General features: G+C 40.7%; 2 long non-coding RNA genes and 1 pseudogene across 2 annotated transcripts; 2 read left to right on the forward strand and 1 right to left on the reverse strand.

Annotated features, from left to right (window-relative positions):
• The first annotated feature begins 14,466 nt into the window (after positions 1-14,466).
• Positions 14,467-15,108, forward strand: LOC118521322 (vacuolar protein sorting-associated protein 29 pseudogene; annotated as a pseudogene).
• A 5,593-nt stretch (positions 15,109-20,701) lies between these two features.
• Positions 20,702-22,488, forward strand: LOC118521323 (uncharacterized). Its single transcript, XR_004910107.2, has 3 exons — positions 20,702-20,767; positions 21,481-21,742; positions 22,409-22,488. It is a non-coding gene; the product is annotated as an uncharacterized LOC118521323 (long non-coding RNA).
• On the reverse strand, positions 20,759-22,503 carry LOC144382635 (uncharacterized). The gene is made up of 3 exons (XR_013450002.1): positions 22,456-22,503; positions 21,661-21,768; positions 20,759-20,942 (listed from the first exon to the last, which is right to left on the reverse strand). It is a non-coding gene; the product is annotated as an uncharacterized LOC144382635 (long non-coding RNA).
• Positions 22,504-27,429: the final 4,926 nt, after the last annotated feature.

Consider the following 27,429-nt stretch of genomic DNA (forward strand, 5'->3'; position numbering starts at 1 on the left):
TCTCCTACTCCTCTGCCATCTTGCTCCGCCCCCCCCCCCCCAAGAAATAAAGGCTTTCTTAGTCAAACAAAAACTGAGGGAATTTGCTGTCCACAGACCTGCCCTACAAGAAATGTTAAAAGTTCTTCAAGGAGAAGAAAAATGGTATGAGTCAGAAATTCAGATCTCCATGAAGAAAGGAAGAACATCAGAGAGGACTAAATAAAGATAAAATATTTTGCATTTCTGATTCTTAATTCATCTAAAAGACAACTGTCTGTTTCAAGTGATAATGGTAATGATGTAGTCTGTAGGGGTGGTGAGTGACCGGCACTAGCGCTATAAAGGAGGGATGGAGGGCTAGGGGATGCTCTGCTGTGAGTTAACCACATTATACAGGAAGCAATCGAGTGTTGTCTGAAGGCAGATTTGGATGGTTTAAAAACCATTCTGGAAACTCTCAAATAACTACTGAAAATTTTCTTAGTTGAAATGTTAAGTTAAAACCAGGGGAGGCAGAAAGAACAGGGGCAGAGAAACAAAGAAAAAATGCAATGAATAAAAAACAAATATAAACATGGTAGTTATCATTCTAACCTTGTCAATAATCACCCTAAATGCCAATGGTCTAAATACATCAATTAAATGAGAACCAAATTCTACATTTTCTACAAGAAATCCACTTTAAAGATAAAGACTCAGGTTAAAAGCAAAAGAATAGAGATAGATACACTCGACTAATACTGATAAAAGTGAAATGGAGCAGCTGTATTGAATGGTGAGGCGGATTTCAGAAATATGAAAATTTTCAAGGTTACAGATGGTCATTATATAATGATAAAGGGGTAAATCCTTCATGAAGACAAAACCAGTTCTAAATGTGCATGCACCTAACAGAGCATGAAAATACATGAGGCAAAAACATATATACCTATATGTATATATCTCTCTTATAGACATGTATTCACCACTTACTATTGTACAGAATATTTTCTCTCCCCTAAAAATCTCCCATGCTCTGTCTGTTCAGTCCATGCTCCCTCCCTCCCTTCCCCCTCGCAACCACTGCGTTAGAAAGTATGCTTTCTGCTTCAGTTTTATTGAAGAGATTGTGGGGAATTGATAGAATTTCCTCCTTGGGAAAGGAGAATTCACCATTGAACCCACTTGGATGTGGTGCTTTTGTTTTGGAAGATTATTATTAATTCAATTTCTTTAACTAATACAAGCCTACTCAGATTCCCTACTTCATCTTATGTGACTTTTGATAGGTTGTGTCTTTTAAGCAATTGTCCTATTTCATCTGGGTTATTAAATTTGTGGACACAGAGTTGTTAATAACATTCCTTTATTATTCTTTTAATTTCCATGGGATCAGTGGTTTGGCCCCTTGGTCGTTTCTGATGTCAACAACTTGTGTCTTCTCTCTTTTTTTCTTGGCTTACCTGTCTAAGGATTTATCAGTTTTATTGATCATTTCAAAGAACCAGCTTTTGATTCTTTGATTTCTTGTTTTCAATTTTATTGATTTCTACTCTAATTTTATTACTTTTGTTTTGTTTGAATTTAATTTGCTTTTCTTTTTCTAGGTTCCTAAAGTAGAAGCTGAGATTATTAATTTTAGATAATTTATCTTTTATAATTCATGGATTTTCCCTTTCAGCACTGCTTTTGTTGCTTTCCATATATTTTAACATGTCATATTTTCATTTCATTTTGTTCTAAATATTTTCGAATTTCTCTTGAAGCTTCTTCTTTGACCCATGTGTTATTTAGAACTCTGTTGTTTACTTTCTATATATACTGTTGGTATTTTCAAGCTATTTTTGCATTATGGATTTCTAGTTTAATTATACTGTGGTCTGAAAGCAGACATTGTATGATTTCTATTCTTTTAAATTTGTTAAAGTGTGTGTTTTGCTCCAGGATGAGGTATGTCTTGGTGAATGTTCCATATGAGCTTGAGAGAATATGTGTTCTCTGTTGTTGGATGAAGTATTCTTGATGTCTATTAAACCCAGGGATCAATGGTGCTGTTTGGTTCAATTATACCCTTACTTATTTTGTGCTTGCTGGATCTGTCATATGCTGGTAGGGGGCATTGAAATCTCCAAGTATAAAAGTGGATGATAATCTTTGAATGTCTCATCTGTCTCAACACTATCACTGTATTAGCCACAAACACTTGAGGATTACCTTTAAAAAGACTTTTTTTCTTTTTTAATATACCATTCCATGTCCCCTCTTTTTCTTTTTTTTTAAATTTTTTTTTAAAGATTTTATTTATTTGTGAGAGAGAGAATGAGAAACAGAGAGCATGAGAGGGAGGAGGGTCAGAGGGAGAAACAGACTCCCTGCTGAGCAGGGAGCCCGATGTGAGACTCGATCCTGGGACTCCAGGATCATGACCTGAGCCAAAGGCAGTCGCTTAACCAACTGAGCCACCCAGGTGCCCCATGTCTCCTCTTTTTCTTATCTGGATTTCTGAAACTGCCTACTGAGCTGTGCTGATAGACCAGCTCTTTAATTTTAATAGCATTTGCCAATTTCCATGATGTAAACACTACTACCCAGGTTGATTTCGTGATGCCCACTGTTTATCCACTGTGTGCAAAATCCCTAAATATTTGACAGTCAGCTCTTTATACTTGTGGAATGAGGAGAGGCCACCATGCTGTCACTGCCAATTTATGTCCCTGCCTCCAAACATGGCCTCCCTTTGCTAGAATACTTTTTTACTAAAGTGCCAAATTAATTTCTTTCTTTTTTAAAAAAGATTTATTTATTTATTTGAGAGAGAGAGAAAGAGCATGAGGGGGAGAGGCAGAGGAAGAGAGAATCCCAAGGAGAGTCTGTGCTTGCATGGAGCCCAATGTGGGGCTCAATCCCAGTACTCTGAGATCACTACCTGAGCAGAAGACAAGAGTCTGATGCTTAACCAACAGTGCCATCCAGGTGGCCCCAAAATAATTTCTTTTACATAAAACCTCTCAATTATTTACCCACTTTTTACAATGAAGACCCAATTTCTTTCTGACATAAAGTAGGTTACTATAAAACACGTTTTTCCCTCTGCAGCCTAATTTCCCCATACCCTCTCACATACCTCAAGCTTCCATTGTACAGAACCATTCATGCCACCTCATGTTTTGAGCATTTGCATGTGATGTTTCCTCTACCTATCAACAGCTCCCGTTTTTTCACTTTGCCAAGAACAATACTACTGTGCCACCACACACCAGGACTGTGATAAGTAATGTGTATGTATACTCTCACTTAACTTTCAAATCAACCTGTGAGGGAGAGATTTTCTCCATGTGAGAAGAGTCCATTTAAGCTCTTTTCTGAACACAACACAACTAGTGATTGATGGAGCCAGATTCAAGCCAGATCTATCTTACTCCAGAGCCCTTGCTTTTAACCACCAAGCAAAGTACTTCCCTACACTGCTTATGTCTACAAATCTATCACTTAGCACAAGTTACATATCTTTTTAAAACCTATATGAAATCCATCAAAATCCTAGAGGAGAACACAGGCAGCAACCTCTTGGACCTCAGCTGCAACAACTTCTTACTAGACATGTCAATGGAGGCAAGGGAAACAAAAGTAAAAAATGAACTGGGTGTTATGCACAAACAATGAATCATGGAACACTACATCAAAAACTAATGATGTAATGTATGGTGATTAACATAACAATAAAAAATTTTTAAAAATGAACTATTGGGACTTCATCAAGATAAAAAGCTTATGCAGAGTAAAGGAAACAATCAACAAAACTAAAGTCAGCCAATGAAATGGGAGAAGATATTTGCAAATGACATATTGGATAAAGGGCTAGTATCTGAATTCTATAAAGGATTTATCAAACTCAACATCCAAAAATACAAAATCCAGTTAAGAAATGGGCAGAAGACATGAACAGACATTTCTCCAAAAAAGACATACAACTGGCTAAAAGACATGTGAAAAGATGTTCAATATCATTCATTGACAGAGAAATACAAATCAAAACCACCTCACACCAGTCAGAATGGCAAATATTAACGACTCTGGAAATAACAGATGTTGGCGAGGATGCAGAGAAAGGGGAACCCTCTTACACTGTTGGTGGGAAGGCAAACTGGCGCAGCCACTCTGGAAAACAAAACAGTATGGAGTTTCCTCAAAAAGTTAAAAATAGAACTACCCTATGACTCAGTAATTGCACTACTAGGTATTTATCTAAAGGATACAAACACAGTGATTCAAAGGGGCACCTGCGTCCCGATGTTTATAGCAGCAATGTCCACAATAACCAAACTGTGGTAGGACCCGAGATGTCCTTCAACAGATGAATGGATAAAGAAGATGTGATTCATATATACAATGGAATATTACTCAGCCATCAAAAAGAATGAAATTTGCAACATGGATGGAACTAGAGGGTATTATGCTAAGTGAAATAAGTCAATCAGAGAAAGACAAATACCATATGATTTCACTCATATGTGGAATTTAAGAAACAAAACAGATGAACATACAGGAAGGGAAGGAAAAGTAAAAAAAGATAAAAACAGAGAGGGAGGCAAAACATAAGAGACTCTTAATCATAGGAAACAAACTGAGGATTGCTGGAGGGGAGGTGGGTGGGAGGATGGAGTAAATGGGTGATGGGCATTAAGGAGGGCACTTGTGATGAGCACTGGGTGTTATATGTAAGTGATGAATCACTAAATTCTACCCCTGAAACTAATACTGTATGTTAACTAACTAGAATTTAAATAAAATCTTGAAAGAAAAAAAAATAAAGCCTATATGAAGGTAAGCTTACATGTCTTTAATTATCTCTAATAAAATTCTTCATCTAAAATATTAGCACCTTGTTGAGATTCTCATCTGGTGTCAGCTGAACTTTATGTGTAAAACCACAAGAATATAGTTTTCCCAAAGCCTACACAATTCTTTTTTTTTTTTTTTTTTTTGCCTCTTTGGAAAACTAATATTTGTCTATACAGCTCTCACCTATATGAAACTATGAATTTCATATATAAGCTTTGACCTCTGGCTTGTTACTCTCAGTTAAAAGCAGAAAAAGGGATGATGATCTATTACTTCACACTTGATGTTGTAACATTTTCTTTCCCCCACTCCATCTACCTTTTCTGTATTATTCTGTTTCATAGTGTTCTTATTCCTCTACAAAATGTGACTATCTTGATATATAATATGGCTACAGGAAGATTAAATGCTATAGACACATTAGGATGAGGGGAAGTTAGTGCACTAGCACCAAGTGGGAATTCATTTAAATTATAAGGTGATGTTCTTTTCTCTCTAACGTGAATGCTTCTCCCACATAGCTCTTCTTCCCTGGCATTTGCAAATCTGTGTCTCAGTTTTAACTTCTTGTATTCTTTCTTTTGCCCCCAAACAATACGATAACATGCAAACAATTCCGGTGACAGAAAGGGCATCCATAGCCCTGTGGGTGATCTCTCTACTTCGAGTGGAATAAAAACGAGACTCAGTGTTGGGGCCGGAGAAGAGAGTGATCAGTTCTGTCCTGTATCCATGTCTCAAACTGGCACCTTTAATCTCATCTTCATACCACGATGCAGGGAAATTACATGAATGCATCAGCTTCTGGCTCACCCGAGCTCTTATTCTCTGACCCTCAATCTAATGGATAATGCATATTTTCCCATCCCTCTGCCTTTATCTCTGCCATTCCCATTCTTTATTTGATCACTTCATCTAAGATAGACCACCCTCTGGGAAGGCTTCTCTGATGATCCTTGCTAAAACAAGAGTTCCTTTATTCTGCTTTATTTTCAGACTTCTTTTTGCTCTCAAGACTTTCCCTGATATTATTCTATTCTAAAATTGGAGATAAGATTCTTTACTGTTGCTAATATTGAACTTCCAACCCACCATAAATATCTAATTTTGGGGGATTCTTACCACAAATTACTAAAACCATAATTTACTCACATTTACTCAGCTGTAAGGACAAAATGAATTGGAACTTTGAGAAGAGGAAAATAATTTACAAATGATAGAAAGGTTTGACTTAAGAGTTATGTTTCCTTTTAGTTTCAGGTTAGGGCTTAAGAATCTTTGGCCCAAGAGAAGAAACTCTTATGCACCCAGATAAATGTTTCTGTATTCTTAAAATGTTTAAGATAACACCTCATGAGTGTCAGAAGGAAAAGAAACAAAAAAATTATTGACATGCAAGATGGTAGAAAGTTTGTGGAAGAAATACTTCCTAGTATGGTCTCTCTCCTTCTCCAGCCAATGACAAATGTAGCAAATTTAAGATTCTGAGATCAATTCTAAATTACAGCAAAAACTGTGACGCTTTTATATAGTATTGTGTGTGTGTGTGTGTGTCTGTGTCTGTGTATGGCCTGAATAACATGGCTTCTCTCTGATGATTTCTATGAAGGCTAAATGAAACCATATAAGTGATGATATAAGCCCATAGTGCTGTGCACGTATAGACTGCCATGCAGTATCTACGGCACTTTAGAGAAGGGACCAATTGTGCTTGCATTGTATTTTCTTTCTTTTTTTTTTTATTATATTATGTTAGTCACCATACATTACATCATTAGTTTTTGATGTAGTGATCCACTATTCATTGTTTGCGTATAATGCCCAGTGCTCCACGCAAGAGGTGCCATCCTTAATATCCATCACAAGGCTAACCCATCCCCCCCACAAAACCCTCAGTTTGTTTCTCAGAGTCCATAGTCTCTCATGGTTCAACTCCCCCTCTGATTTTCCCCCTTCATTTTTCCCTTCCTTATCCTAATGTCCTCCATGCTATTCCTTATGTTCCACAAGTAAGGGAAACCATATGATAATTGACTTTCTCTGTTTGACTTATTTCACTTAGCATAATCCCCTCCAGTTCCATCCATGTTGATGCAAATAGTGGGTATTCATCCTTTCTGATGGCTGAGTAATATTCCATTGTATATATGTACCACATCTTCTTTACCCATTCATCTGTTGAAGGGCATCTAGGCTCTTTCCACAGTTTGGCTATTGTGGTCATTGCTGCTATGAACATTGGGGTGCATATGGCCATTCTTTTCGCTACATCTGTATCTTTGGGGTAAATACCCAGGAGTGCAATTGCTGGGTCATAGGGTAGCTCTATTTTTAACATCTTGAGGAACCTCCACACTGTTTTCCAAAGTGGCTGTACCAACTTGCATTTCCACCAACAGTGTAAGAGGGTTCCCCTTTCTCCACAACCTCTCCAACATTTGTTTCTTGCCTTGTCAGTTTTTGCCATTCTAACTGATGTAAGGTGGTATCTCAAAGTGGTTTTGATTTGAATTTCCCAGATGACTAATGATGATGAACATTTTTTTCATGTGTCTGTTAGCCATTTGTATGTCTCCTTTTGAGAAGTGTCTGTTCATGTCTTCTGCCCATTTTTTTTGACTCGATTATTTGCTTTTGTGGTGTTGAGTTTGAGAAGTTCTTTACAGATCTTGGATATCAGCCCTTTGTTTGTAGTGTCATTTGCAATATCTTCTCCCATTCCGTGGGGTGCCTGTTTTGTTGATTGTTTCCTTTGCTGTGCAGAGCTTTTTATTTTGATGAAGTCCCAAAAGTTCATTGTTGCTTTTGTTTCTCTTGCCTTTGGAGATGTGCTTATGTTCTCCTTAGGATTTTGATGGATTCCTGTCTCACACTGAGGTCTTTCATCCATTTAGAGTCTATTTTTGGGTATGATGTAAGAGAATGGTCGAGTTTCATTCTTCCGTATGTATCCGTCCAACTTTCCAAGCACCATTTATTGAAGAGACTGTCTTTTTTCCATTGCATATTTTTTCCTGCTTTGTCAAAGATTATTTGACCATAGAGTTGAGGGTCCATATCTGGGCTCTCTATTCTGTTCCATTGGTCTATGTGTCTGCTTTTGTGCCAGTACCATGCTGTCTTGGTGATCACAGCTTTGTAATATAGCTTGAAATCAGGCAACGTGATGCCCCCAGCACTGGGGGTGGCTGGCGGTTTTAGAAGCACAAAGGACAGAGACGTGCCTGGACCTGGAAGCCAGGGCTGGGAGTGCTGCTGTGGGACACACAACCCAGGACGTTGCAGTTTATAGCAGCACAGACAGAAATGGAGAGAGAGTGGCCTGGTGAGCTCACTGAAGAATAGACTGAGATCTCTCTGTTCTGAGGCAGAGGTTTGGATATAGTCACTTCTCTTCTGACTCTTGGAAGAGACATGGAAAACTGCCAGGGAAAGCTGCCAGAGAACAAAAGCCTCCCAAAAATGGTTTTCACTGAGCCCATTGCCCCCCACAGGGGGCAGGGCAACTCTGCTCAAACAGGGTTGCCTGAGTAACAGCGTGGCAGGCCCCTCCCCCAGAAGACAGGCTGGAAGAACAAGAGGCCAACAACCCTAAGGTTCCTATAAAACAGGTGTATTTTGCTTGGGTTGTGGTCAATAATTTGGACTCTGGACATTCCCCCAGCCACCCCTCAACAGAATGACAAAGAGGAGGAACCCCCCAAATAGGAAAGACTCAGAGACTGTGACCTTTGCCACAGAACAAATGGATATGGATATAAGCAAGATGTTGGAAATAGACTTCAGGATAACAGTTATGAAGACAATAGCTAGGATGGAGAAAACAATTAATGGCAACATAGATTCTCTAAGGGCAGAAATGAGAGCTGATCTGGCAGAACTTAAAAATGCTATCAATGAGATCCAATCTAATCTAGATACTTTAACAGCTAGGGTAAACTAGGCAGAAGAACGAATTAGTGATCTAGAAGACGAACTGATAGAAAAGAAGGAACCAGAGGAGGCCTGGAACACAGCTTAAAATCCATGAAAACAATTAGAGAAATAAGTGATGGCATGAAATGTTCCAATGTCAGAATTATTGGAATCCCGGAGGGAGTGGAGAGAGAGAGAGGACTAGAAGATATATTTGAGCAAATCATAGCTGAGAACTTCCCTAATCTGGGGAATGAAACAAGCATTTGTGTTCTAGAGGCAGAGAGGACCCTTCCCAAGATCAAGGAGAACAGACCAATGCCCCGGCATGTAATAATAAAACTCACAAATCTTGCTTTGTATTTTCTATCTGAAATTAGAAGTTGTAGCTCTTAGAGATGGTCTCAGGGTGGCAATAATTACACATAATTGCACGAAGTTAACCAATAGACTCATACAGGAAGTCAATTACATTTCTTTATGGCTCTAAAATTTCTTCCTAAGTTATTTTTAGGCCTACGTTGGATGGAAACATATCTGTACTGCCCTGAACTATTCTGGTAGGAAACCAGGTTTTGTTCTGTTCCCTGTGGATTTCACTTTCCTTTGTGGAATGTTGTCTCTGCATAGCCACTGCCTGTCCACATTCAGAGTGCTGTGTGCTGTTCTGCCCCATGACCTCACCTCATGGAAGGTAGAGGAGACCAGGACAAACCATGAGTGGAGACAGAGTCAATAATCAATAGCTGGGACAGACTGCTACAGGCAGAGAGATGAAGAACGTGAGGACGTAGAGCTCACAGGAGATGTGATCAGGGTCTGTGAAAGTTCTGTAAGATTAAAGCAGAAAGTTGAAAATTATAAATGAGATAATACATAGAAATGTACACCTGATTGTTAAGGAAAGTGAGATCCTTAGTACCACCAAGGCTTCCTTGGTACCACTGTGTGTGAGATAAAATGGTTGCCATGCTGGGGGACACGATGTGGTGTCTCCATCTCTCTGGAGTCTGTGTCTCTCTGGAGTCTGTGTCTCTCCCATGCTATCTCTCTGGAGTCTGTGTCTCTCTGGAGTCTGTGTCTCTCCCATGCTATCAACACGGAAGGGAGACTTGATCTGCATACCTCCTGAGACACCTGTTTCATGGAACTAACTTACCTGTGGAAGGCTAGGTTCTCTTCTTCGGAGGGCAGAGACCTCTCCGTATTCCCCTGATAGAGAGCCGGCCACTTTCTACAGTGAGAGGTAGTGACAGAGAACCCACTGCCTCTTAAGACAGCTCATTGCTCTTAAACAGCTCTAATGATTAAATCATTCTTCTTTCTAGTAAACTCAGTTTAAAGTCATAGATTGTCTTGTTATTTTTAGCCCAGAACTACTCATTTCTATCAGAAACAACATCCAATAACTTTTCACTCCTTCTTTTGCCCAAGAGTATCTCAAATAATTGACCATGACTGGAATTTGGCTTTTCATGATGAAATATAACTTGGCCATCGGCCTGGGGCACGAAGCCAGATTATACAGCTGCATTATGGTGGTCTCGGTGAGGAGCCTGCATGTCATTCACCCATCCATCCATGTGTCATTTCAGTAAATATACATTGAGCTCCTAATAGGCAACAGGAACTCTTTTAGGTTCTGGGGATAAAACAGGAAGTTGAAAACAAATCCAAGTTCTGGAGAGCTTACACTCTAATGTGGGCAGTAGATATTTTTCTTGACAGCACATTAATGAATTAATAACTTGAGATATGCACTCTGGCTGAAAGATGATCCTTCAAATCTAGGGCGAAGTTCCAGCTACTCCCCTACTTTATGTTGGTCCCAGGGGTGAGTTGCAGTATGTGGCAAAGTGCAAAAATATAAGATAAAATTGGGCCACAGCCTTAGAGAATGAAGTTATTTAAGTGAAAACAGAAGTAAAGAGGCAAATTCTTTTGGGTGGAGGGTCATTTTTTGCTTCTCTCATTTAGAGACACAATGTGCTTGGAAGTTACAAGTTCAAAGGGGAATCCACATGACAATCAGGAAAGCAAAGACATTGATTGGCAGGTCACTAGAAAGCCTTACTCTCTTACTCCCAGCACATCATATACAGAGTCTAGAACGGTCAATTACAGAAAACTTGTATAAAGTAATATGACTTTGAAGTGTTAGAATAGCTCAGAATACATACATCATTTCTGTATGAAAGCCATCCTAATCCTCAGGGTCCAAAAAACAAGTCTAGTTTGGAGGAAGTTTTAGCAGTTGGTGACATCTCAGCATGAAATCCATTTCCTAACTAGTTGAGTGATGTTATGGTCTTGACAACTTCCCTCAATCTCTCTAAATGTCACTTTTTTCATTGCCAATGAAGAAATTGGATTCTGTAACTTCTAAGTTCCTTCAAACTCTGGTTTCCCAAAATGACCAAAATAATATGAATGTTATAGAATGGTGTCGGGCAAGGAGATAAAAATAAGTCTATATTTTACTCTTGGCATCTAAGCCTCCAGAATACGACCCACCATCAGAAAGGAGGCGGTACAAGCGAGAACAACTCATTCTTTTTCCACGGACCTTGGCCCCAAACCATGAAGGCAGATCTGTAATGCTGCTTTTCCTTAGATTAGTTGCACATAAACAACCTTGGACCTTCCCGGAGGGAGACACCCCATTCCATCCTTCACAGCTTCCACCTCATCCTCCTTCCCTCCCCCTTACACACCTACCACAAACCAGGACCACAGCCTGATTCTCAACCGAGGACTGGGATTAAATCTGAGTATCATTAGGAAAGTGATTTCACCTTTCTGTTCCTTGCTTTTCTCATATAAGGAGAGTAAAGAGGAGAAAACTATCAACCATCTATGGCTAGGCTGGAGACTAAGTGACACAAAGTAATTGCAAAACACCAGGTAGTAAATATGGGATCAAGAAATAGACTGTAAATGTCAGTTTTGGGATACCTACTTTCTGCCATTGTACTCTATTAGGAAACTAATGCTTCTTCAGTGCTTGCCTGATGCAGATCTTTGCCTGGGGCAACTTCCTGATGGAATCCACCTTTGTGCAGCATGAGAACCAGGAAATATGGTTGCACAGCTACTGAGCTGTTGGTGCTTGACTCAAGGAATGGAGCCAGTTATTCCATGTCACACAGGGCTAGAATCACGTGAAACAGAGAAGCGCCTTCATGCAAACTGCCAGAAGGTGCCTCATTTGACAGACCAATGAGCCATTATGCCCCCTCAGGGACACCAATTCTGAATAGATTGTTCTGAGCTAAAGCAATTCTTCCCTGGGACACAGGGCTTGGCAACTGAAGCACAGAGGGTTTCTGTGCTAACATGTGCCCTCAGCTGGCTTTCTCTGAGCAGGGCACAGCCCATTCAACGTGCCTGTTCTTGACCCCAGCCTTACCTTGTCAAGATCACACCCAGAGTATAAATGCAAATACTGCTTGGGACCTGGGTGTCCCACCCAGATCTGCGGGCCACAGATGATTTGCTTTTAAGCAACATACCAATGAGTTAGACTCCTGTTATAGCACTCCTTTAGAAAAAAAAAAAAAGTTTACTATTTTTTCCAAATTATAAAAATTATACATGCAAAATATGGCCATAGGATGGCACAGAAAAGTATAAAAAAGAAAATAAAAAGCACCCATTAGGACTCTATTCCCTAGCGGCAATAGCTGGTGTATCTATCACTGAATTTCTCTCATATATATATATATATATATATATATATATATATATATGTATTTTTTTCATACTTAGATTTGATCTTCATACTCATCATTGTTAATGGCATCCAGGCTTTTAGAAGGACATCTAGTGAGTTTTCCATATACAAATAAGGAGAACATCTGGAGAAAAAGAGCTTTTTGAGTTCTTTTTCTGGCTCATTGTTTTTAAAATCAGATGAAACACAGTATATTTTAATTTCATCCTTCCTTTTTAAAATAGAATCTTCACTCTGCCATTTTCTCAGCAATAATAGTACATTTTCAGATACCCTCACCACCTCCTCCTCTCCCACTCTAACGAGTGTTGAACACTCACTCTAAGATGTTACAGGACCACGTGATTGAAATTTCATCATTCTGAGATGGGTCCTGCTCTACCTAAGCTGAAAACTGGCCTGAGCCACTGGGTCACACAGAATTCTCAAGGTTATTCTTTAGTTGATAACCCTCCCAGGTTATAAGGAAACTAGTCTTAGAACAAAGTATTCCACACTTCTGGACATTTATCAACTATATCTTTCACACTAACCAACCCCTCCAAATTAGTTCTGTCCTTTGATCTTCAGGCTTCAGGAAATAATAGCTCTCCATTCCGTGGTGTGTTCTTATCATCAGCTTGTGGGAGGAATTCCCTCAAAGCCACAGTTCTAGAGGTAAGACTCTGCTGCCTTTGCAGTCTACATCCGACAGCCACATCCTTTAGCCCATCAACTATATTCAGGACAATTCAAGGTTCCACCTACGTATATGGATTCTCTCCTACCATGGGTATGCAAAATCCTATGTGTCGACTACCTTCAATACCACTAATGAAAGCCCTTTTATAATATTCATATTTTGAGGTTTATTTGCCACTCTGTTACCATCTGGCATTCAGAAATCTAATTTGTATAATGCCACCTGTTGGTGGAGGGGTAGGAGACAGCTACTGGAAGTTCCTGCAGGTGGAATGATTAAAATGTCCGTCGCCACACCAAGCACCACCTTCCTCATTGGACTCACAGAAGCTGAGTTAATAAAAACAAACAAACAAGCAGATCATTGTATTGTGAACATTTTCAAAATAAATTGCGGCCAATGTAACAATTGTATTTTGATGCTGGAAGCATTATATGCCCACCAACTGCTCACATTTTAGAGTTCAAGGCTGGATTTGAATTCTGGCTCTCTCACTAAGTTTGTGGTCTTGAGGAAGACTTTTAAATTCTGTGAGCCTCAGTATTCTCAGATGTGAAATGACAGCAACAATAGAGTGCTCATGGGGGCATGTAATAAAGAAAAAAATGAGATGTGTAAAGAAAGAACACTGGTCTTGGAGTTCTACCCCTTCCCCTGCCTTAGATGCTCAATAAATGCAAATAACATTAGTGTTACTGTCATTTTACTGTCTGTTAAGAGTTTGTGTGTCTTCTCTGATGTACAATTGTTTTATGGTTTATGATGACCCTGCTGAGAGAAATCCCAGATTAAGGAGTTATGAGAAACACCTTATAAAAAAAGCCTCTCTATTCACATCTGTCATTTGTAGTAATGCAATCCCATCAACAGGAGTGGCATGACTATTACCTTTTAAAAATCCGTTAAATAAAATGTTTCCATCACAACAATCAAATTTAGAGATCTCAAAGATAAAGTTTGGTTGCATGATATTTCAAAATGGCAAGTGATTATTTTTCCCTTCAGCATAATGCCTTGTAGACTACCATCCCTCATTCCGTGTTCATTCATGCCCTTCTGTGTTCTTGGTTTGAAGAGAGACATGACAGAAGAAATAAAAGGTACAGGTGGTCTGCTTCTAGTTCTGAGTCCAGAAGCATCAAGAACCCATATCATAGACAAAAATCTTTGGCAGAACCCATGAAGAACAAGAGCAAGGATTTCCTGTTCACCTAGTGGCTCATACAGAATGTTCTGGCATCATTTTGCAGGCCTCCTCTGGGAGTGGCTGGACACTTAAGAAGAAATGATGGTGGCTGAGGAGCCCGAGGAATAAGGTGGAGGTGATGGTGGTGACTGAGTGGAGCCCAATGACAGATGGCTGGGCACAGATTAGTGTTGGTATTAGGAGACCTGCACATCCCACACCAGTACAACAGTTTGCAGGCTAAATTAAAAAAACTGCTGGTGCCAGGAAAGATTCAGCATATTCTCTGTACTGGAAACCTTTGCACCAGAGAGTTATGACTATCTCAAGATTCTTGCCGGTGATGTTCATATTGTGAGAGGAGACCTCGATGAGCATCTGAATTATCCAGAACAGAAAGTTGTGATGGTTGGACAGTTCAAAATTGGTTTGATCCATGGGCATCAAGTTATTCCATGGGGAGGTAGGGCCAGCCACGCTCTGTTGCAGAGGCAGTTTGATGTGGACATTCTTATCTCGGGACACACACGCAAACTTGAAGCATTTGAGCATGAAAATAAATTCTACATTAACCCAGGTTCTGCCACTGGAGCATATAATGCCTTGGAAACAAACATTATTCCTTCATTTGTGTTGATGGACATCCAGCCTTCTACAGTTGTCACTTACGTGTATCAGCTAATTGGAGATGATGTGAAAGTAGAACGAATTGAACACAAAAAATCTTAAAAGCCAGGCCTGTCTTACTGGTTTTTTTTTTTCATGCCCCTGTTCAAATCAAGTAGTTAAACATTTATGTATCACTTTTATAATATTTTGCAGTAAAATATATCATCTTCTGTTAATACAATGTTCTAAGCTTCTTGTAAACTATAAGAATATATTCCCATTTTCATATATGATTTCTATGAAAAAATATCCATCATACAGTAAATGGTCACGTGTTAAGAAAAATTTATCCTTGTAAATATCTTCAAAGTTGATATCTGGAACTTTATTACAAAAGTAGTGCATGAGGAAAAAGAATCTAGATTTTCTTGTATACATTTTTCTCTCTAGTAATAAACAGTTACCTTTCCTTTATTAAAAAAAAGAAGAAGAAATGATGGTATGGTGTGTTTAGATGTACACCTATGGCGTGTCATGGAGGCACATCACCCTTCCTTTCTGGGCTCAAGTGGTTCGAGGAAACAAACATTCCTGTGTCGCCCACTTAGGCAGGTGGGATCCTACCAAGGAGACATGGACCTTTCCAAGCCAGCATGCAGGAGAAAAGTTGGATTGTCCTAACGTACTCACAAAAGTCATTAAAGTGGCGTGTGAACTGGTAATGACCAGACATGGGTTCCATCCATGGCTACCCGTACCAGGATGACAGAAAGACACAGGATGCTTGCTCTGTCCCACAAATAAAACCTTTAAAACTGCTAAGAGAAATACAAATTCTTGGAACTAAAAATAAAAATACCCAGTTTTTAATTGAGAAAGCCGGTATACAAGCGGTCTGTCTTCAACTGGCATGTATGGGGTGGGGGCAGAGGCTGGTAACCTGGGTCGGAGAGCAGCCTGGGCTTGGGTTAGACCCTGGATAATAAGGCAGGGACTTAGCACCCCTCCGGCCTGTCTCTCAATTCGCCTGCCCTTTCGCTCTGGATCCAGGCTTCTGTGCCCTGCATGGAAGTAACTGCAGAGCTGACAGCATCGTCTGGATGCTATGGTCTGGGACAGGATTTAACGCACACAGGAGTGAGCTCACTATTCCAACATGTCTTCTGTTTCCTTTGAACAGGGTATCTGTGATCTGAATTTATTTCTAGTAGGAAAGAAAACCATAGATTTATTAGTTGTTACAAATTCGCTAACAGAAAATAAAGAGGCTTATGAAAGGAGGCAGTAATCTGAGCTCGGGCACCTGGGTGGCTCAGTTGGTTAAGTCCGACTCTTGATTTGGGCTCAGGTCATGATTTTGGCCCCAAGTCAGGCTCCATGCTCAGTGGAGAGTCCGCTTGGGGATTTTCTCTCCCTCTGCCCCTCCCCCTGCTTGCATGCGCACGCACTCTCTCTAAAATAAATAAATCTTAAAAAAAAAAAAAAAAGGCTCTGAGCTCTTCTGGGTGGGGCATCAGGGAGGACTTAACCCAAAGTGGATTGGGTCAGCATTGGAAAAGACTGGGACAAAGGATAGACAAGAGAAAAGGACTGCAAGCAAAAGAAAAGTAGCAAAGTAGCACATGTTAAAAATCCATGGCCTGGGAAGGAGCATGAAAGGTGCAGCATAAGCGGGAGGGGTGTCGGTAGGCATTAGTGAGAGGTGGGAATGGGCACTGGAGCACAAAGAGTGAGCCGACGTCTGTGGCCCCCTCTACGTGTCTGACCGTCTCCACACACCATCCCTCTGAACCTGGACCAACCAAAGACAAGAATCCTCTTGAGGTCAGGAATCATTTAATGAACATATGCCTTGTAAATAGCAAAAGACATAGAAACTGGTGGTGTGTCCAATTGTATGCTTGATAAAGGAACGAGAGATGTGGCAAAGGAATTGTATTCAGTCCAAGATTAGATGAGAAGCCCTTTCAGGATTGGATCACACCTGTAGGTAGATTTCAGGGAGGTGTAAGGAATGGGGACAGAAAGAGGGCACTTTGTTGAAGCAACTGGTGTGTGGGGTTTGTGTAAGTATCTGAAAATACAGGGGATGACCTAGCTGAGAACACACTGTTTGCCACCATCCCCAGAGGCTCCTGGGACGGACTCCATTATTCTGATGTCATGTTTGTACGATTGTGTCTTCCATTGTTTGAAGGAAAGTAGATTTTTTTTCTGCTTAAAGGTTTTGAATATGAGATGAAGTATATATATATGCATATATATATGTATACATATATGTATATATATATATGACCCTTATTTGTCCTTTATTAGCTGTGCTGATTCATCTCCTAGTACTTGAGTTTTATTTCTTCATTGAGTAAATATATTTATTGAGAGCCCCTGTGAGGAAGGTACTGATCTAGGCTCTGGGTTTCTTTGCTCTGGTAGCCCTACCAGAGTAATAAACTTGATGTTGGGCTACATTCTTTGTGTCCATGTGCCCACACCATTGTTTTCTTGCTGGACGTCGACTTGTTCCCAAGAGCAAGATCACAGCATTTATGGAATGGGATTACTTTATTAGTGGCTTGACTTGTTTTGCTGTAGAAGTATCAGTACGTTGGGTTTGGGAGTCATGACCTAGATCCCACTGAGCCATTTATGTAATGCACTATGTATAGTGCATGAATTAAATACCCTTTGTTACTCAAAATAGGAATTCCAAACCCTGTGTAACCCTAATGGCTTCAGGGAGGTGTCCCCAACTTATGTCAAAGGAAAAATCATTTTGAAACTAGAGTTTTATACTAGCCAAAATTATATTTTAATGTAAGGACCTAAAAAGTGATTGTATGGTATTAATCAGCACAATTAACAACCAGAAGATTTGCAAAAAAAAAAAAAAAAAAAAAAAGACACCCACCAAAACACTATTTTGGAAATAATATTTAATAAGAAAACACGTAAATAAAGCCAGGAAATGACTCAGGATGAAAGGTAAGTAAGAATGAACAGCAACCTTAATTAGGTCTGTCACTGTCTCAAAAATAAACCAAGCCCTGACTGAAGAGAAAGAAAATGGAGAGTATTAACACCGGGGCTAAGGAGTAGTGAAGAGAGAATGCAGATGAGCTCATGAAGTTACTTGTCCTTGGGGGACGACGGGAATACACATGTTAAAATGTTGACAAAGAAGGAGAGAAAGAAGCATAGAGTAAGGGTTACAAATTGAAATAATGATTTCCACAGAGCCTGCACCATTAACTAACTGGAATTAAAATTAAAACTTAATAGGGGGCACCTGGGTGGCTCAGTTGGTTGTGTGTCTGGCTCTTGATTTTGGCTCAGGTCATGATCTCAGTGTTACACAATCCAGCCCTGCGTCAGGCTCCACCCTGGGCATGGAGTCTGCTTGAGATTCTCTCCCTCTCCCTCTGCCCCTACCCCTCTCATGCTCTCTCTCTCTCTTTCAAAATAAATAAATAAATAAATAAATAAATAAATAAAATTGAAATAAAGATGGCATAAGTTAGCCAAAATAAAACATTCAAAGAATACACATAAAGGGCAAAACCTGAAGACACAAAGTGTTTTCTTTTAATCTACTTAACATGTTGTTGACAAAAGGTTGTTTGAGTGTTGAAGGAAAGTTGGGAAAATTTTGTCATGCAAACTGTAATCTAATCAGACAATTTTATCTTAGTCAGTTAATTAGAAATAGACTGTAAGACAAAGAGCATCAGCAGAACTGGGATTTCGTCACTGAAGGGCGGCAGGATGCGCCACCCCACTGGGCCACTTCAGCATGTGCAGAGCTGGAGCTGACTCAGGACAAGGTTTTTTCCTCCCTTCTACCTGCCTGAAAGAATTTGGAAAGGGGCCCTGCACCAGGAGGAGAGAGATTACCAGAGGTAACGGAGAGACTCATCTGCCTGGCAGGGCAAACACTGGGGACCAAACATCTGCTCTTCTCATCCTCCTGTGAAGCACCTGCCGGCCCTCTGGAGCCTCAGACACCCGCCCCTCTCCTTAGCTCAGAATGGTCTATAAGCCTCCAGCTGCCTCTGTGGCTCCTTTCCTTGTGGGGTCCTCATACTATGAAATTAAATTTGTTTTGCTCCTGTTAACCTGTCTTTTTATTACAAGGGGTTCTCAGCCTGAAAACTTCAGGACTCTGAAATGTACAACAGTTCTAATTATGTATTTCCTAATAGTAATAAAAATATATTATTTGTTATCATTTTATATTCCTTTGTATTACTTAAAATAGTGTGATGTATTATGTTGCTTATTTTTATCTCTCTTTATATATATATATACTTATATATATATATATATAAATATACACATAGATATATTTGCAATATTTATATTAGAAATTGGGGAAAACTGAATGGAAAATTTGACAAATTCCTTCTTATGTTTCAAGATTTTAGCATTTTTCACTTACTAAACAGACAAAATAAAGAAAAAAATTCAGAAAATATTTTTTAAGTTGACCGCCAAAGTTAAAAAGGTTAAATAAAAAACTTTATGTACTACTTAGGAAAATGTTACCTTCCTCTCAAGTGCACCTGGAACGGTTGTATACTGGGTTCTGCAGAAAGACTAAAGCATTTCACAAGGTAGTTCACAGATTTGACTCTGGCCACTTCCTTCCTATAAATTTGCATCACCAGATTTGCCTCAGCCTTTGAGGAACCCAGGGAGCGAGTCTGCCTCAACCTGAAACATTGTCCTGCCATTCGAGGCAGAGCAGACCCACAGCGCTTAGGAAAACACTGGGCGCCAAGTGCATGACTGAGAGTGCTCCTGAACCTGAGAAATGTTCTACTGTGTGTGGGTGTTCTCATGTTTTGTGAAATCGGGATAATACCATAGAATATAGTTTTATGTCCAGATGTGTTTTCTTACTTAATATCATTGCATAATACTTTTTTCATCCCAACATCCTGTCCCCTATCCCAGCTCCCACCACAGCCGGCAAGTTCCCTGGGCCCCCTCCAGGCTAGAAAGCCAAGGCCCGCTTCTGAATATCAACTCATGCTATAAACACCCACAGAATGAATTTTAAAATCTGCAGTCGTCACGTGCTGTGTTCAGGCCTCAGCAGTAGTAGAATACAGGATGTCTCTTCTATCCCCAGGGAAATGAAGGATGAGGATGAAGCCACAGTGGTTTTCACTTTTCCGAACACAGTTGATCCCTTTTCCCCACTTCTCCCCCACCCCAAGAACCAGACCGAATTCTTCCCCTTGTGAACTTGGGGTGACAGGCTAAGCCCTGGATCTGTCTGTATGGAGAATGTCACAGGACCCGTGCAATGCAAATCTCCTACTCTGGTATCTAGATCCTGAGGCCTTCATGAGAAATAGAGAATCACGCCTTGTAGTAGCAGGAAGAGAAATCAGTAAAGATCTCAGACTCAGACCTGCAGCATGTTAGGGTCTTGTGAAGGGCGGAGGAAGATGAAGTGTTTTGGAAGATGCAAGGCAAAAGCAGTGGCTAGAGTCACTTGTCGAGGGCTGGCTGTGTCCAGCTTCGATGTCCTTCAGGCCAGGAATGTGTCTTTATGAAATAATTTGAGACTCCTCCCATCAATGTCTATAACTTTCAGTTTCATCAGCCAGAGAAACTGAACAGTTTCCTTCCTGTAAACATCTTAGTCACAATGAAAAATTACAGCCAAGTTTTTTTTCTTAATTTTTTTTTTGTTGTTGTTGTTAAAAGAAAAAAATGGTCCGTAGCTGCAAGGAGTTACGGCCCTGAAATTTTCTTACCCGGCAGGCAGACTTAAACGTGGATCAGCAGATACCAACACCCTTAACCGGGGCTCCAGTTTCAAAGGGGAGCGGTGAGTCATCCAGCCACTTCTCCCCGCTTTCTTTCTCCTTCGGGGCCCCCTCTGGCAGCAGGCGAGGGACCGTCGAGGTCTGTCATTACCAGCACTTGAGCCCACCTCCTGGATGGAGGGAGTCGGCTGTAAAGATCCTTTGGCTTCAATGCCCTGTCACGCACATGCTAGGGGCCTGATAAAGGGACAAAATCATAACAACTATGTGAATCCTTCCTAGAGTATTTGTAAATGAATTGTGCACTATTTGTCTGCTTGCCTATGCCTGGAATCCTTCCCTTCAGTGACTGAATTTCAGTTTTATTCTTGCCATTCTCAGTTATACAGAGAAAACAAGTGTGTAACGTGTGTAATTGCCTTATATAAATATGATAACCAAGTCTTTCAGAATTTGAAAAAACACTAAGCCTCTAAAAGGGTTGAAGGCCAGGGACGCCTGGGTGGCTCAGTCGTTAAGCGTCTGCCTTCGGCTCAGGTCATGATCCCAGGGTCCTGGGATCGAGCCCTGCATCGGGCTCCCTGCTCAGCGGGAAGCCTGCTTCTCTCTCTCCCACTCCCCCTGCTTGTGTTTCCTCTCTCACTGTGTCTCTCTGTCGAATAAATAAATAAAATCTTAAAAAAAATAAAATAAAATAAAAATAAAAGGGTTGAAGGCCTGATAAATACTTTTCCTTGTTTTTTTTTTTTTATTTTGTTTTTTTAATCCTACGAAGGGCACGGGATACACCCTGGAGAATCTGAAGATGCCAAATAAATGGAAGGAATCAGCAGGCAGTATTGTAACCTGCTGTGCGATCTTCACGAAGGATGAGGCCATGACTGGAAGGGGGACTCTCAAAGACCAGCTAAATTTGGCATATGATGTGAAGTCATCTAAAGGACAAAAAACTTACTGCATTAATCCACACCAGGGTGATGGAGAAGAAGTTGAAGTCTGAATTGGGAAACCATCTGGATAATTCCACCAAAGCAGCAGTAAGTCAGCGAAAACCAAGGAGGACCTGCCAGGGTGACACACACATCTGTGGGTTTCCGTGATTCTTTATTACAGATTTTAACACTGCTGAGGTGGGTGCATCAGGCTGGTCTTAAGGTAAAGGGTAGAGAGGGACCTTAGGGAGGCTATTACTCATCAGTTAAAGAATTGCTCTATAAGAATGATCTCTTTAAGAGAATGCACACAGAATAATAAAGGCAAAGTGAAGGGACTATCCTAGGAGACAAATATGGCAGGGTTATGAAGCTGCTGATTATATAAGAGTCGAGATGATAGCAGCGTGCAAATAGTTTTTATGGATTGAAATACTCCTTCCAACTATAATTAAGCAGAGTCGACAGTCTTGAATGTTTAATCATATGCTTAACTGTTGAATGTATTTCCATCCCAGGCAATAGCAGCCAATCTATTTCTTATTCTGATGACACGTCACAACCAGAATCCAAGCTTGGTTGGAAATGCATTATTTAAACGTGAATAAATGACTACTGATACAGTTCATTTGGGCTTAAAAAGATTGTATCTCACATACACAAATATCGACTATTCTTCTTTGGTCATTGATCATTATGGCAAAAAATAGATAATCATAGCTGATTAAATGCCAGACTTGCCTAATGAATCTTTTTCTATATAACTTTCAGGGAGCTATCTTGAGAGAATGTGCATTAATAGGGCCCCCAATCCATACCCTGCCAAGTGGGAAGACTTCACCACCATCGAGAGTCAGAAGATAGTCCTAGTTTTTTGCATTCGATCACCAGCCAAAGTTCCAGTTGGCAAGTCAAGACTTCTAATTCCGTGTGTTGGAGAAGAAAATTGAGCAAACATTGGAGGGCTTGCCTTACGTAACTTGAACAACCCATTCACAATCGTTCCTGAAGTTTATAATATTGATCTTGGAAATCTTGTTTGCTCTCGAGATAAAAGTAATAAATTTAAATATACCTTTAGCCACTTAAGTGACCAAGGAAAATAAAAACAGTAAAAAAGAAAAGAAAAGAAAGAAAGAAAAAAGAAAAACAAAGCCCACCTTGCATAGCATTGAAATTGCAGACGGATGACCACTGCAAGCCAGAAACAACAACTGCTTTTCGTTGTAACAAGTGTGCACGGGGCTGAGTGGCCAACTCAGTGTTCATTTCCAAAAAACTAGTGCTGTGTTCCAAGAAATGAGAGAGACATGCTGGTAGACCCCCATGCGTCCCTGAATGCATCAGTCTCAGGGCTGTGTTGCTAGAGCCGTGGCCTTGAGCGTGAATAAACAGGACTTGTCAGTGTTGGAGATCTAGGAGACAGCGTGCCAACAGAAACCCTGGGAGCAGACTGGCTCGCCTTCATGATCCTCTCTCCACAGAGGCCTGGGATTGCATGAGTTGCACCAGAATGCTTTATGAAGAGAAAGTTGCCTCATCTTTAGAAGGAAGTGTGAGAGGCAAGGATGGGAAACAAATCCATGGAGCCCATGGAGTCCATGGAGCCTCCTCCTCAGACCAGAAATACTTAAGAGTGGTGTGAGCTTGGGACGCCTGGCTGGTGCAGTCAGTTAAGCATCTGACTCTTGGTTTCGGCTCAGGCTGTAATCTCAGGGTCATGAGATTGAGCCCCGTGTCGGACTGTGTGCTCAGCGTGGAGTCTGCTTGAGATTCTCTCTCTCTCTCTCTCCCTCTGCCCCTCCTGCTCATTCTCTCTCAAATAAAAAAATCTTAAAAAAAAAGAGTGGTGTGAGCTGACACTATGCAGGGCAGTCACCTTTGTGACTGGACCTTACTTGTCTGACTTCTCATCGATGTGACCAATCTACCAGAACCCAGGAAAGCACCTTCCCATGGAAGTGCATCAGCAATAATAGATTTCTGTACGAAAGGAACACTAGTAACAATGGAACGCAGCCTGAAAGAAACTGTACAACTACTTAGAGCGACATAATAGGACAAAGGAGAATATAAGCATGTTCATTACAGACATAACTGTAACACAGGATATGAAAATTCATACTACATAGGATTACTGTTGTTTCAAATGCATTTGAGGACATCCATGCATTTTAGCATTTTATCCCTTAAGTCCATTCTTCCCTCTCCATATGCACTCATAAGATGATCATAAGGTCTTAAACAAATAAAATAGGCTACAGAATATTGATTAGTGTAGGATGCCATTTTCAGAAAATATTATGTGTGTCCTATGTAGTGAAAATCGGGAAGGGCACATATGTGATACAACTGGATTTCAGGTAAGTTACATTTTGTTTCAGTGATTTGTGGTCTGGATTTAGTCATTTTTGCTAAGATAATTGTATATTAATTGCATAAAAAGAAAGTTAAAAAAAGGAAAAGAAAGAGAAGAAAAGATAAAAAATTGTAGCTGATACAGTTTTGCTATGCTGGTCCACCGTAATCTCATCCCTTTCCTTGTGTCTCATACAATACTCTCCTTTCACACAATGACTCACTGGTATTGCAATGACCTATTAGGCCAGCCTTCGTATTTGTGGGACATAGCAGGAGTCTGGCAAATCCAAGTTTCAGGGAAAAATAATCAGAACTAATAAAATCATGCAAGTATAAAATGCAGCTTACTCATTTCATTTCCAGGTGTTTGTGTGTGGTTTTCCTTCTGCCTGGATTTCCCTAGACCCTTAAACTCTTCTCCTTTTCCCACTACTTTCCTGCGTGTCTCTGTGTATGCGGCCGGACATCCTTTGACCTCAATTTATATATTACTTCTTGCCTAGATTAGATGACCCTCAGGTGTGTTTCTTTGGACCCTGTGAAATTCTCATCTTGGTACTTGGTGTTATTTTGTTGGGCAATTGTATTTATTGGGAGCACACTCTGAGGAGGTCCTGAGTTAGTAACTTGTATAAAGTACTTTAAAAGAAAGACAGGGCACTCCTACTCCTGAAGCTTATAGTGTGGATGAAATGACAATTAATAATTATAGTTGTCACAAGTGGTAGAAAAGAAAAAACCAAGATCCTATACAAGTAAATACAAAGAAGACTTCTAGCTTAAGACAGGGCCTAAGGGAGGATTTCCTGAGAAGGAGACATTAAATCGGGAACCAGAGGACGAAAAGGGTCGACCAAGTTAAGTTTGTGAGAGTCCTTCAGCAGAAGGAAGCAGTGTATTGAAGAAACTCTGAGTAGAAAGCAAAAGGAAGACACTTGAGAGACTTGAGTAGACAATGAACCCATTGCCGTGTTCACAGGTATTCTTGTGGATGCTACATGGTTCTCTCCCTCTGCCAGGAAACCAAAAGACAGAAAACTTCCTGAGGTCAGAAATGTCAAATTCACCAAGGGATACTCACTATATGCATTTGATTAAATGACAATTGGGAGTTATTTTTGTGGAAGATGAAATGAGATGCTATTTTAAGGCTCAAACACAATAATATGTGTTAACGAAAATGGAGCAAAGGAGGGATGAGAAGAAAATATTTAAGAGAAAATGCCCTTGTGAACATGTGATCACTAACCCAGATCTTTCTCTACAAAATCCCGAAAGGTCTTACCCCACCGAACTTCTCTATAGTAGTCTATACCTTGAGATATTCTTTAGAAATGGCAGAAAGCGCTGTTTATTTTTAAGAGTAGAAAGATAAATTAGTGAAAATCTCTGGAAACTGAGGTGCAGAGTGTTCAAACCTTGTGAAAGCCTAAGGAAATGAAGTATTGTGAAATATTACAATGGAAAATCATGCTAGTTGGGATGATTTAAACAGTTGGTTAGTGCTGACTGTGGGATGCTGGGCCATGAGCTGGTTTTCTCCCCTCTTTGTTTTTCTCCCAGGAAAAGTTTTGAAGGTATGAGGTGATTTGGAGACTCCACCCATCAATGTTCGAAGCTTTAGATATTATTAGGAAAACCGCAGTTTCCTTCCTGCAAATATCTTTTTTCTTTTTTTTTTAAGATTTTATTTATTTGACAGAGAGAGACAGCGAGAGAGGGAACACAAGCAGGTGGAGTGGGAGAGGGAGAAGCAGGCTTCCCGCCGAGCAGGGAGCCCGATGCGGGGCTCGATCCCAGGACCCCGGGATCATGACCTGAGCCGAAGGCAGACGCCCAACCATCTGAGCCACCCAGGCGCCCCTTCCTGCAAATATCTTAATCAAAATGAGTAAGATGATAGCAGAAATACCCTCTTTTGGTCTTGATACACATTCGTAGCTGAAAAGAGTTACATTAGACTTTTTTCATCCACTAAACTTAAAGGTGAGTCAGTAGAAACCAAAGTCCTTATTTGAGACCTAAATGGGAAGGTGAGTCACCCGACTGCTTGTCTCTCCTTCCTTGTTCTCAGAGTGGCTGTGGCAGGCAGCGACCTGGGGAGAAGCATGTGTCATTACCCCCACTGACTGCACCTCCTGGGGGGAGGAAGGTCTGCTCTGAGCTTGAGGTTTCAGTAACGTGACACATTCTCCTAATTATTAACACCTGGCATTCCTGGAAACTAACAGAAGCACAACATCATCATAAATATGTGAACCTTCCTGGCATATTTATAAATGAACTTTTCACTGGTTACTTTCTTGACTAGGATCCATTATTTCAGTGATTGAATTTCATTATTAGCCTTGCTTTTCTCAATTACACACAGGAAACACAAGCGAGTAATGAGCTCATACGACCACAACAATAAAGCTTTCATAGTCCCAAAGAGCACTGAGGTTGTGGAAGGGCTGAGGATCTGATAAACACTTTTCTCTTCTGTTAGGGATGGGGAATGCACTCTGGTGAACTGTAATGTCAAGAAGTCAAGTGAATGGAACCCGTCGGGAGTAGGTATTGTGATAAGCTATTATCTGACTGGACACAGGGTCCCCAGGTAACAGCTAAACATGGAGATCGTCCACCGTCATCTGAAGGAAGAAACTGATAGGGTTAATTAAGGCTAGTGACATGGAAGAGAAGATGAAGTCTGAATTTAAACTGTTTACTTCACTGAAGCATGAATAAGTCAGGGAAAAGCAAGGACGATCTGGCACGAGTCCTACAAAAACCTGTGGGTTTTCATGACTCTTTATCACAGACTCTAGTGCTGCTTATGAGGATGCAAAGGGCTGGTCCTAAGAGTAGAGAGGAATAGGGGTGCCCAGTGACTCAGTCTAAGTGTCTGGCTCTTGATTTTGGCTCAGGTCATGATATCAGGGTCATGGGATTGAGCCCTGAATTGGGCTCTGAGCTCAGTAAGGAGTGGGCTTGAGATGCTCTCTCTCCATCTCCCTCTGCCCCTCTGCACACCCTCCCCCCCACCCCGCGTGCACGCTCTCTCTCTAAAATAAATAAATCTTAAAAAAAAAAGAGTAGAGAGGAACGTTAGGGACCTCAGAGAGGGTCCAATAAAAAACCCTGCTGAGGGGCGCCCGGATGGCTCAGTCAGTTAAGCGTCTGCCTTCTGCTCAGGTCATGGTCCCAGGGTCCTGGGATCAAGCCCCGCATCAGGCTCCCTGCTCCGCGGGAAGCCTGCTTCTCCCTCTCCCACTCCCCCTGCTTGTGTTCCCTCTCTTGTCGTGTCTCTGTCAAATAAATAAAATCTTAAAAAAAAACAACAACCCTGCTGAATCAGGTTGAGGCTTGGTTTTGGTCTGGGTAGGATGGGTCTAGAGTTGTCCATTGTGTGATGTTTACCCCTCACGTGCAGCCTCCCTGCTTGGTTA

This window comes from Halichoerus grypus, chromosome 7 (genome assembly GCF_964656455.1).
Source record: "Halichoerus grypus chromosome 7, mHalGry1.hap1.1, whole genome shotgun sequence".
NCBI classification, from domain to species: domain Eukaryota; kingdom Metazoa; phylum Chordata; class Mammalia; order Carnivora; family Phocidae; genus Halichoerus; species Halichoerus grypus.